General features: G+C 39.0%; 1 protein-coding gene across 1 annotated transcript in view; it reads left to right on the top strand.

The window, feature by feature from the left end:
* The window catches only part of stxbp5l (syntaxin binding protein 5L), a 160,931-nt gene that overhangs the window by 40,159 nt on the left and 106,972 nt on the right, over positions 1-13,800 (top strand). The window lies entirely within an intron of this gene.

Consider the following 13,800-nt stretch of genomic DNA (forward strand, 5'->3'; position numbering starts at 1 on the left):
TGGACATTTTTCCTGTTTTGTTTCCATATTGTTTTTCTTTGGTGTTCTGGTTTTAAATTTTATTAGCACTGATTTGTTTGGATTCTTGTATTCATCACTGGTATTTATGGAAGATGTAAATGAGTAAATGTTAACAGGACAGGTGAAATCATTAGCTCTGATTGCTGTGAAGTTACTTTATCGCCCCCTACAGGCAAACGTTAATGGGTTAGCGGTGGAGCTGGATTTGGTCATGCATACCTACATCCAGGCCCGCCCCTGCCTATATGCAGACTACTCATAGAGCGTAGGGCCTCATCACCCTGGGGGGCCTCACTTTGAGTGTTTTTTTCCTTCTCTCTCTCTTTGAACATCAGTGTAGTGTTTGCATGATAAATATAATCCAGGTAACGTATATGAACTTCACCTGGCTGTCACACATTAATAAATAAACCCTAAAGATATCTATTTTTGGAGATCGGTGCCATCCGTGATCCATCTGCTCTCGCTCTCTCTATCTGCAGCACAGAAACTTTCATCGTGTCTTTCACCTGTTATCCAGCTGTTTTAAAATCAGATCGTGAGTGAAAATGAAGACAACGTACATTTTAAGGTGATTTAATAAAAGAAAGGATACTGATGATAACACAGAAACAGATAAACAGTGAGGAAGAGAAAGAAGCCAAACGGATGAGCTGCTGTGTGTGAGGGAAGGGGAGGGTTGCAGGGGTGTGTGTGAGGGGGGGGGCAAGGTTAGCTGGTTTATGCTAGTTTAATATTGAGGAGAAGACCCCAGTTAAACAGAAAGCTAAACAAGTGGGATAAGTGTTATAATGAAAATGATAAACCCAGAGTGATTACCTTCAAAAAGACAGATGGAAATTTGTGTTTTTATTATTGCAACAAGAAAAGTGATCATTCAAAGCAATGATCACTTTTGGGACTTTTTCAGATAAAAATTAGTTTTGCTGGAAGACACAGGTCTGTGGGACATATTCTTTGAAGATGACTCAATTACAATAGGAACGGTGTCTTTAATGTGCATCTAACGCAGGTTAAATTACAAAGATGTTGTATTTATTATTATTGTAATAATATTTCATGGGTGGGGGCTCATATCACAGTCAGCTTAGGGCCTTACTTTGGCCAGGGGCAGCCCTGCCTAGATCTGTCTCTTATCTACACACAAAAACACAAACACCCACCTCCTGTCAAACAACCAGCATTCAAAGGGTCAACAATAACACATGATGGTGTATCAGATATGGCAGATGACTCAGAGACTTTAACGTGGCTGGTAGTTAACACCAGGAACTCCAGATGATAGAGGCTAAGTTCAAGATAATGTCCTGAAACAGCACAAACTGAGAGATTTAAGATCTTCCCAGAGAAATTAATGTGAAGTTAACAACATCTAATACATAATAAGTCATAGAAAATGTTGGAAACAAATAAAATAATGTGGCAAATATGTAAGTACTTCTTGTAGTTGTACTACGAGAGTTTCCCTCTCAGATTTACACCCCTGACACCCCAGATAGATTTGTTTCACACATCCATCTGGAAAACCTTCAATTCTAAGCATTTGGGAAAGGGCACAGCCTTTGAAAAAACTCGGAGTGTGATTGGATGAAACGTCCTGTCCGTCACATCTTTATGGACCAATTAGAGCAAGAAAACGTGACGTAGCTGAGACCGAGGTGTGTGTGTGTGCAGCTACCGAGGAATAACATGAACCATGGCGACTGTAGACATGTCAGTACATGACTTTTGTCATCTTTGAAAAGAAAACAACTCACTGCTGTTCTTTGTTCTTATTTTAATGAAGAAATGTCGTCAAGTTCTGATAAAGCTGGCGCTTCAGCAGCGTCCACGCTAAGCTCTTCCTCCATAATTTCACCGGCCTCTTGTTGCTGCATGTTTACGTCACGACTCCGCTGTGCCCGAAAGTACTGCCCCGCGTCGCTGATTGGTCCTGTCACTTTCTAACCGGGCCCAAATGGTTCAGACGGGAGCTTTGCAAGATGGATTCACCAGTGAGAAACAAGGAAACAGGCATTTTCTTCTGCTTTGCAAGGTTAATGAGGGAAAGCGTTGTTCTTGAAAGTGCACAGAGTGCTGGTATGGGTTTGTCTGTGAGCCCCTGGTACAGAGACCGTTGTCCTTGGACCGGGTTCAGGACTGGCCTATGGCTCCTTTCCCTTCTCTCTCTCACCACCAAATTCCTGACTCTATCCACGCTCAATAATAAAAGGAAATAAACACCTTAGGAAAATCGTCAAGCACATTGCCATTTTATGTTTCTACAAGCGTGCCATTGGCTGCTTAATGACAATTAAAAATACATTTTATGTAGTTTAGAAGAGGAGCATTGCCATGCATGTGCAAATCTTTCAGTGGAGACATTTTCAGGTTTGTGTTTATGTTTCACTGTATTCAAAAGAGAATTCATAATTCTATAATAATAATGTATAAGAAGAGGAACATTGCCTACAGAGGAGTGCTGTCACATACAATGTAAAGTCACAGTACAGTCTACAACAGAAACAGTCTAAGTGATTGTTTACATACATCCTCACCAGTCCATCCCTCTCTGCTTCTCTGCCCTCCTGGTTAGCAGTCTTTGCTTCCAGGTTTTATGTCCAATCTCATGGAGACGGTGAGGAGGAGGAATGAAAGGTCAGTCTCCTATTAATAGCAGCACGGAGCATTGTTTGGGAAATGTCAGTGATGTACATTCATTGTACATCAGCTGCTAAATGGTGCATTTAGAAACAACATGTGAAAATCCAGCAACATAAAAGCCATGCTTTTCAAGAGTAGCTATTACATCTAAAGATCAGAGGTCTTTTCAGGGGTATTATGCACAAACCTTTATCATGAGTGAGGCCTGAAAACATTTTACTGTTAAAGGAACAGTACACATATCAAACTACAGACATTATAATGCTGATATTATAGCTGACCATCATTTCTTTATTTTCAGTTTTCCATTGAATTTCTCTGTTTTCAGCTGAAGAAATGCATGATTCAAGTTATAGTTTTATAAACCTTCAGGCTAGTAAGCCATCAGCTGCTCCGCCCACTATGTGTGTGTTTTGTACCTGTCCATATTTACATTTAAGCCTTCAACACATCATAACAACAGTGTTCCTTGAGTGTAGAAAGCACACTAAATAGGCAGAGATATACTGGGAAAGAACTAAAAGCTGAAGGTCAACAACATATAGCTCTTTCTCTGCAAAGGCATGCATCGCAAAGCTCAACACAAGACACAGCACACATCGGTGCTCTGCTCAGTGTGTGAATGGCTTCCTTTCTCAGCTGATAAAAAAGCGGTTTGGGATCCATCTGCACATTGAAGCACATTGTCAAACTGTAATTATACACGTCACGTCTACAGGCTGCATTTGTGTGACCATCTCATGCCAAACACAGACGCATACATCTGTGCCCTCGCCTACATTTCTGATTGTTTCTTAAGCAGAGAGAGTAGACAGAATGATGGTAAATTAACGTGAACTGTCCTATATTTCCATGAAAAAACATTGTCATTCCTCCTACATATGGAGAGTTGTCTAACTGCGTCTGAAAGCAATCTCTTTCCAAATAAACTTAAGCTGTAATCTGGAGAAAACACTGCCCTTTCTCCAAGTAACAATTCAAGATGTGGCTGTTTTTCAAAGGTACTTCTAATATCTTTGTTTACTTCGGGTCAATCCCATTTCTACCCCTTGGCCCTCCCCCTTCGTCCGAAAATACAATAAACTCACATCCCCTGCAGCTAAAAATTGGATATATGAGAAAACACAGTTATTATGTTTTCTCTAATCATTTTGCCAAAAATATTTATATCTATGTGCCTCCTTCGTAACCTTGCAAAGCAGACTGAGTCGCCCGTTTCCGTGTTTCTCACTGGTGAATCCATCTTGCAAAGCTGCCGTCTGAACCATTTGGGTCCAGTTAGAAAGTGACTGGACCAATCAGCATCGAGGGGCAGTATTTTTCCAGCTGGACGTAAGCAAGCAGCAAAAAGAGGCCAGTGCAAGTATGGCGGAAGACATCAGCGTGGATGCTGCTAAAACGCCAGTTTTCTCAGAACTTGACAACATTTCTTCGTTACAAGAAGAACAAAAGTCGTGTACTGACATGTCTACAGTCACCATGGTTCGCATTCTGCAGTTTTTTTTATGGAGTTTACTCCTTCAGTAGGGGCGCTGGTGCAGCTTGTTAGTATGTCATGTGTTTTGTTGCTCTGATTGGCCTGTAAAGATGTGACAGACAGAACATTCATCCAATCACTCTCCGAGGTTTTTTTTCACAGCCTCTTTCCTTTCCCAAACGCCGTCTATCGATGGTTTTCCAGATGAATGTGTGAAACAAATCCATCTGGCATGTCAGGTTACCTCCTTCGTAGTCTGTTGTGCCATTTTACAGTCGAACACAGTGCATAGAGGGAAATTCATCATACTCCTTGGTTTTGGCCCTTGATTCCAAAGAGAATTGGGACACCCCTTTACCTGACGTGAATGCACAAAAGCAAGGGGTGGGGCAAAGATAAAGGTTAAGGAGTAGAAATGAGACTGACCCTCAGTTCCATGTCCTGATTTATGAGCACAGATGTGGACTCAGTGTGGTCAGATCCCTCCTCTGTCCCTGTTTTTGTGTTTGGTGAACCATTTTTAATCAGTTTAGACTTACACCCACACAGACAACCCTCAGGACTTCAGTGTTTTGACTGCGTCACTTTAATAACACACAGACATCTTCAAAGTTGCAGACAGTATCGTATCTACTTACTGTCTGTATTTGACGGATGGGATGTTCTTAATGTATTTGGCTTGTCTTTCTCACACACAGTCACCTCTACCACATTTTTTAGTTAAGAGGAAAGTGTGAAAATAAGGCCAGGGTAAATCATGGGTGGCAGTCATGACCTTACTATCACAAAAGAGACCGCAATGCCAGAATAACCTGTCATGTTAAAGTAGTGGTACTTCTTACATGGGATGATCAGTTCAATATCATCATCAGCTGTTTTAGCTCAAAAAGTTAATTATCAGTTATATCTAAAACCAATATATCAGTCCATATTAGCTGTGCACGCACATCAGCGCTGTGTTAAAGAGGTTTGTGGAGTTTTAGGCAGGACCGACATGCCTGCATCAGCTGAAGTCTTCCTCTTTGTTCATCCTTAAACTTTAAAGTAGGTTTTATGACAGAAGTTTGAGGTCTAACATACATATTCAAACATCAGTATAGATATCAGTACTGACTGAAATCAAACCCTTAATACTGATAAAAAGAAGTCTAAATCTAGTCAGGACCACCGTTTCCTTTCAGTCCAATTTATGATGAACATATGACTCAACTGAGGTGCCAGGCAGGTGACAACAGGAAATAAAGTTCCTCAATAGAAATGCAAGTAGGATTCTCTCTCTGTGCACTTTTGTGCACTCTTATTACCTCCGACAAGGAGGTTATGTGATCGGCGGGGTTTTTTAGTTAGTTAGTTGGTTTGTTTGTTTTTTAGCAACATAACTCAAAAAGTTATGGACGGATTTTGATGAAATTTTCAGGAAATGTCAGAAATGGCATAAGGAAGAACTGATCAGATGTTGGGAGTGATCCGGATCACCGTCTGGATCCAGGAAATTTTTAAAGGATTCTTCACTATTGGGAGATAGGGCTAATGGTGGAGGTCTGCACTCTCAGAGTGCTTTTCTAGTTCACAAAGTAAAATCTAAATATTTAACCTTTATTTAACCAGGTTAGTACCCAGAGATCTGTTTTTCTAGGGAGACCTGAGCAGCAACACAGCTTCAAAAATTAAAAATGCTCAGACTTGAACAGTTTCAATAAACAAAAAATGCAGTATTGAAAAAAAAATCAGCTAAAACAGTGGCAGACACTGAGAGGGGGTCAGCAGATGCCTTAAAAAACTAAGAATGTTTTTTTAAATAACACAGTTCCCACTTCACTCTAATTTTACCAAATTTTAAGCTTTTTTCATCACTTTTTAACACCAATTTTGCCAATTTTAGCACATTTTTGCCTCCTAAAATCCAATTTTGTCTATTTTATACCCTTTCATCCCTTTTTTCTGCCTGTTTTTGTCACTTCTAAACCAATTCTTGCTACTTTCTGCCAATCGTTGCCTCTGTTGACCCATTATTGCCTCTATCAACCCCTTATTACACCTCTTTTAGTTCATTTTTACCACAGTTAACCCATTTTTGCCCAAGTTTGCATTCAAGAGTTTTCCCTGAAGACTTAAAAACATTCAGAGTCACTGGGTCCTGCAGGTTAAAATCAGTCTGCACACTGAGCCAAGCAAAAGGGGCAGAGAACCTGGGAGCCTTTCTAAGTTCAGACTTGGGGAAAAACAAATTCTACAAAGTTTAAATGAACGCAGGTTGGTGATCCATCCCTCAGGATTAAAGGAGAGGAAAGCAAAGAAAATTTGCCCAGAGTTGCTTTATAAATGACGACGTACCAATGTACCAGACAACGTGCACCTAAAGCAGTACAGTTGACTTTAAATTATAATAAACAATGGTGAGTAAGAAACCCACAGTTTGTGATAAATCTCAGATCCACACTATCCAACATGTGAAGACTCTGAGCTGAAGCGTTCATGTACATACATCATTAACTCTTCACAGGAAAGGGGAAACAGGACTTATTTCTGTAGTAAAATCCCAGTAAAACCTTCAGCTCCTCAGAAACACACTGAATGTTCTCTGTAAAAACTGATATGTGAAACCTGATTCAGTAATAAAAATAACCGTTTATTCCAGTGTCGGGGTCTGGTTAATTTGGCCAAAATACCAGCTGTCACTGTGTGTGAAATGAAAATAAGGCTTAGTCAAAGTCAAATAATTAACATCACCTTAAAACATGCTGTGATTTTTCTAGTAAACGCTCTAAAGAGGAAAGTGCTGAAGTCCTCCTCCTATTACCACAGGTGAGACAGAGCTGCATGGCCCCTCATATCTTATTAATTGATTCTGTCTATCACCAAAGCAACAGACCCTAGCTGAAGGGCTGTGCTGAGTCCTGCTGCCTCCCTTGTTAATTTGATTCACCTCGTTGCCGGCTTGGACGGCTCGGAGCCGCCGGCCACTGAGCCGTCCAGGCCTTTTGTCCAGACAACTGCTCGTAAAGACAAAAGGACTTCTGACGTCCTTTTCCTTTTTCTCCTATTCACAACTCTTTTATTATTATATTATTATTATTATTATTATTAATAATACTATAATTATTATTATTATTATTGTGATTATTATTATTGTTGTTAATACTATTATTATAATTATTATTGTTAATGCTATTATTATTGTTATTATTGTTATTATTATTATTATTAATACTATAATAATAATAATAATAACAATTATTGTTATTATTATTGTTATTATTATTATTATTAATACTATAATTATTTTATTATTATTTTATAATAATTATTATTAATACTATAATAATAATTATTATTATTTTGTTATAAATTATTATTATTATTAATAATACTATTATTATTATTTTATTATTGTTAATACTATTATTGTTGTTGTTAATACTATTACTATTATTTTTGTTGTTATTATTATTAATACTATTATTATTATTATTATTGTTGTTGTTATTATTATTATTATTATTATTATTATTATTATTATTATTATTATTATTATTATTATTATTATTATTATTATTATCATTATTATTATGTAAATAGTTCCATCAAGGGTACTACATTTTTTAATTTAAAGAGTAATGAGATTGCACACTGAAGTAAAAAGTCAGTGAGATGCCTTGTGACATTTGTTTTGCCTCTGGTTTCTGGTTTTGATTGGATGTCAGGTTATGCTTTTATATCCACTGCACTCATTGTTGAAGTTTACAAATATTTCCATGGAAATAAATATCTAATGCTTCTCTTGTGCACAGTTTATGTGATGTGATTATGATGGCTACTCCTTATGAGGGTCTCAGAGTTGACTGTTGGGGGGGGGGGGGGGGGTATTACCCTGGCCCACAGTAGGGAGGGGCCCTTGAGAAGCCTGCAATAAAAACTGTGTTATTATTTTTTTTTTCGTAGGAATTGGTGCCATTATTGAATCAAAAGCAAACAAATAAATTGGTCAACTGACTGAAATTCATATCATATAGAGTAAAATATAACACAGGGGGGCCCTGCTCCTTCCATAAAACTGTCCAAATATGCTGCGAGTTACTGCAAGTACATTTAATTTAACCATAGTAAAAATATTTCTCATAGATGGGGATATTATGGTTCAAAATACATTAGAATGCATAGATATTTGTAAATGACCCAACATTTGTTGCTTGGGTCCTGTGTAATATCATTTCTGGGGGCCTAAAGACCTTAGCTACACCCCTGTCAATGACATCGGGCCCAAAAGCTTGCATCTCCAAAATCACCACTTTCAGGAAATGTAAAATAAACACAGTATTTTTCAATTAATTAAGCACTGAATGGTCACAGTCTGCATCATTATGACCCTTTTTATTGCTTTAAAATGTGTTAAAACAGACAGGTGTGAAGGAAAATAGCCCTGATGTATGTAAAAATTATATAAAATATTGAAAACCCATTTTTGCCTGTTTATATCAATTTTTATCCCATTCCAACTAATTTCCACCAACGTTTTGCACTTTTAATCCATTTCAGCCAGTTTTTAATCCACTTTTAACTCTTTTGTGCCCATTTTTGCCACTTTAACCAGTTTTGTATTTTTTTTTGCCACTTCTCTCTAATTTTTGCTGCTTTTAACCCATTTATGTTCTTTAGAAATCCAATGTCACCACCTTTTTACTATATTTTTTGCCATTATTAACCACTTTTAGCAATTTTGAACCCATTCAAATTATTTTTTTCTTCTAAAGAAAGCTAAATGAAGAAATAAAGATATTTGTTTCTTATATAAGAGTGGTTATTATTCAGGTCAAATTAGGGCTGTCAAAGTTAGTTTTTTTGTTGCACGATTAACGCATGCGCGTTCTGTATGACCCTCGACCCAACCCGCAGTTTGCCAGACCAGGAAGTGGCGCCGTCGTGATGCGGTACAAGCGAGCAGAAATGGATAAAGGACAGAGACTTTTGAATGACAGGTTCAGCTTTCAGACCATGTCAGATAAGACTGAAGTTATTTTCTCCTACTGTCGACATGAACGGAGTTACAGGAAGCTCGTAGAGTCTTTTATAGCCCGTACCACTCGCTAGCCATGCTCATCGCTACTGCAGAGAGCCGCCCCCCTCCATGCTGGGTTTGTTTACAACGGAGACACTCAAACAACTCTGCAGGGATGGACTCGCTATCTGGCATACCGGGCATTTCCCGGTGTGCCGACACACTTTTGGGCCAGTATGATTTATTCATTTATTTAGGCTATTATATCTGCCATGAACCGGCACCACAGCTGCGCTACTGACTGTTGACTGGTCCGATCACGTCTCCTAAAGGTCCGCTCTCATCCCCACGCAGCTCCTGATTGAAAGTGAAAGTATTCGGAAAAAAACGAAACTTACTACTAGAACTGTAAATAAATGCCAAATTTAAATAACAGTCAATCAAGATGCTTCAAAAGTGTCAAAGACTCTGCAGTCCCTATGGGAGATTGTCTGATGCTGGTGAATGTACAGCTGCATCCTGAGGAGGAGGAGGAGACAGAGCAGCAGAGGCTGGTGTGTGACAGGAGAGCAGAGGTTAGTGAATGAGCTCTGTAGAGTATCATAAGCTGAAAGCATTATTAGACTGTGGGTCTCCTTTATTTAGGAAGAAAAAATGGTTTTAGATTAAATCTGTAGCTCTTCTATGATCTGAAGAATGAAGAGATGGTTAAGTCCTCTTACTACACCTTAAAAGTTCTCCACTGAGACTTCTTTTATTTTTTGTGTTCATGAGTTTTGAAAAGAGGCTTCACATGTGTGTTTATTGACATCAGGTCAGTAAATCTACTGGATTGATGACAGTCATTTCTTACTGTCAGTATTTATTTTACATTTGGACTACATTTTTTAGTTTGAAAGTAAAAATATGAGAAATAATAGCAGACATTTTTTAAGTAATTACTTGCTTTTCCTCTTGAGCAGGGCAGACGTGTCCACCTTACTCACATCAGAACAGTGAAACACCATTAGCTGTGTCTGTGCCTTACTGCTGAGCTCTCAGCAGAGACTTGACTTCTTTATGTCCATGTGTGATGATCAGATCTGTTGTTCTGTGTTCAGCTGCTGAGAACAGAGGAGTTAACTTCTAGAAGTCTAAAGTTTGACTCTACATTGTGGTATTATTCAGTAATGTTAGATTAAGGTCAGTATCTCCATCTGTTGTGGCTTGAGTTTACCATGTTATGCTCTCAGCATATTTTTGCAGCGTTCAGTATCTTTGAGCTCAGACTAGAGAACTTTCTGGACTTTATCTGTTGTTGTTTTGGGTTGTTGACATGAACAAACATTTGCATAAAGAAAACATTTTTGTCCACTTGTGTTGATAAGAGTATTTAAATCTTGAGAAACAGTACTGTAAGGTACATTTAGAACAGACAAAAAAGTGCGATTAATTTGGGATTAATCGTGAGTTAACTATGGAATTTGTGAGATTAATCTTGATTAAAAATCTTAATCTATTGACAGCCCTAGGTCAAATATAAAACATGGTTTTCACAGCTTAACTTCACAATGGACCATGGTTTCGCTGACCTCCATAGGCCCCCAGTTTGGCTGGGTCCCAGAAACCTCCCCCTTTATCCCTGCTTATGGACGGCACTGTCTGCACACGACTACTCTTGAATGTTTCTGGCTGTTCAGCCACCTTCAGGTACAGCGGGGGTCCCCGGTCTCTGGCACCTTTATTTTGGTAGTCGTGGGCAGGAAAGGTTGAGAACCACTGCTTCAGAGACCTGGACTATGTACTAGTATGTTGTACTCATCAGCACACTAAAAACGATCATCAGAAGGGAAAAACAATGTTACGCTGTCATAAATGTTTGCATTTTATCAAAACATCCTAGATTTCAGTCAAAATGTTTGACTGTTTGTGTATTTTTGTGTCGTATATTCTCGCTGGCTGTGCTGCGTTTTCTGTCTTTAGTTTATAAAACAGTCAAACGTCACTTTCTGCTTGTTAGAGCTTTGAATGATGATGCATTATGGGAAATGCTACTGGGATAGAGACTCTCATAATGCAGTGTGGGAAACAAGAGTGCGCTATAAAGGGTAGGCTATAAAAACTCACACAGAATTTGGGTAGCACTATATGGAACTATGGTGTACTATATAGTCCACTATAGTGAAGAGGGCGTGATTTTGGATGAATCCTCCCTCTTTTTGTCTTTGGCTGTTCCTTTTCCCTTGTTTACCTCGCTGTTAAAAGGATTCTTTTGGTCTCTGAAAGTTCTAAACGTGGAGTTTCTGGGGTGAGTGAGTCATACCTCAGCACAGCAGCACTCTAATCTTTTCAGTTCTACTGCCTGCAGCTTTACACAGACTCGAACACATCACAATTGTTAAAAGCCTGGTGTGTGTTTTCGTGTAACCAAGTACAAATTCCAAACGTGAATTGTGTGAACACTCTTGTTTGCCTGCAAGTGACACGAAAAGCGAGAGAGGGCTTGGAAAGGGTGTTGTAGACTCTTTTGAAAAGGATGCACGCCTCCAAGTGTAAACAGTCGATTGGTGTAGGTGTACATGTGTGAACTGGAGGGTGAACGCAGAGATGCCTGCAAGGAGAAGAGCACAGAGAGAGCATGGAGAAAGAGATGGCTTCTTGGCAGTGTTGCAAAACTGGGCTGATTTATCGGCCTATATTGTGACTCACAATTTACCAGCCATACAATTTGCATATCAAAGCAGCAACAAAAACAAAGACAGAGATGAGGAAGGAGAACACTGAAAAAAACAACAGATTAAGAGGTGGTAATAAAAATGCAGGGCTACAATTTGGTAAAAAAGCTCGTGTGCAGCTCCTGAGGAATAACGTGAACCATGGCGACTGTAGACATGTCAGTACACGACTTTGGTCATTTTGAAAAGAAAACAACTCACTGCTGTTCTTTGTTTTTCTTTCAATGAAGAAATGTCGTCAAGTTTTGATAAAACTGGCGCTTTAGCAGCATCCATGCTAATCTCTTCCGCCATAATTGCACCGACCGCTTGTTGCTGCTTGCTTACGTCACGACTCTGCTGCTCCTGAAAGTACTGCCCCTCGTTGCTGATTGGCCTGTCACTTTCTAACTGGGCCTAAATGGTTCAGATGGGAGCTTTGAAGATGGATTCACCAGTAAGAAACACAGAAGTATCCATCTGCTTTGCAAGGTTAACAAATTGTAGCCAGAAAATTCCCATTTTTTTTTGTAACATATATTTTTGTATCTGATTTGATATGTTAGATGTTTTTGGTAACTGATAATCCACGTGAGGACATTTTTATCATTTATCAGGATGTATTCAGAATTTTTTGTTATTAATTTATTGATCATATTGATTAGATAGCGGTATCATAAAAGTATGTTGCAGTCTGACTTGGATGTTCGTGTGTTCGGTTTCCTAAATCCATTACTGCTGTGTGAGCATGACTTTAGTCACTGAATGAAGAAAGAAACTTCATTTTCTTCTAGAAGTGAACATACTGACTCTGTTATGCTGCTGACCTGTGCACAGAATTAAAAGTTGGATTAGCAATTATTATTTGGCTGATAAATCATGATAATCCAAGATGATAATTAAAAATCCAAATCAGCCCTTAATCTGCACAAACTAAAAATGAAATCTCCAGAGCAGCTTCAAGGCACCATCTACAGTTATGGAAGCATCTCATACCCTGCACTGTTTCACAAAACACATCCCTCCATGCCTTTCATGTCATATTTGTATATTTACATAAAAAATAAAATTGGCAGAAAAGGGCCCTCAGTGGTGTTTTGTAAGGTATTAAAGATGTGCATTAATTTTCTGCTTTTTCAGCACTAAGGCAGAAAAGGGGATTATGGATGTTACCAAATATTAGGCTTCAACATTTTGCATAAGCTCGTGTAATACCTCAGCACATCACAAAAGTTTCTGTATGAAATGTACACAGGAAGTAAAAAGCTCTAGATTTATGTTGGTAATTACATTTGCCAATCTAGCCTCTCTTCCTTCGCCTTTAATAATCTTCGTGCATACAGACTCATCACAGCTCTGGTTATGTCTACATTCATCCTGAATACCTGGCAGCATGTTACCTTTATTTTTATATTTCACACTCAATTTTATTTTAGTTCTAGTTCATTCTCCCTCTTTCCATCATTTAAATACGCTCAAATTCACCATCCTCTACCCTGTTAACCCTCGTCACCCCCTTTATCTTTTTCCACTCTCTCTCTGCCTTGATGAGGAGACGCTCGCAGTCAGACAGATAGACCAGGGCGACACAGGGTTTAATGATGCTGCTGGCTTCCATAAAAAGCCTGCAAGCAGCTGAATCAATATATATCTGTCATCGGGTTGCACCTCACCCAGAGAATGCAGCAGAGCTGTCTCTCTCAGCCCAGTTTTAAAGTGCCCTCTGTGGCTGAAGCTCTGAGTGTGTGATTGTGGGTCATTTTTAAGAGGGAGTGCATATACTGCATCTGGACCAACACTAATCTTCCGCGAGCTTTAGCGCCGTTTAGCGAGGTTACAGTGGCAACAAAACCTCCTTTAAACAGGTGGAAGAACTGAACCAGACTCATGTTAGCCTGCAGAAGCTAAGCTAGCGGTGTGAGGGGACAGACAGAAGACATGATTCACTTCTCACACCCACAGACCTCATC

This window comes from Cheilinus undulatus, linkage group 15, assembly GCF_018320785.1.
Source record: "Cheilinus undulatus linkage group 15, ASM1832078v1, whole genome shotgun sequence".
Classification (NCBI taxonomy): domain Eukaryota; kingdom Metazoa; phylum Chordata; class Actinopteri; order Labriformes; family Labridae; genus Cheilinus; species Cheilinus undulatus.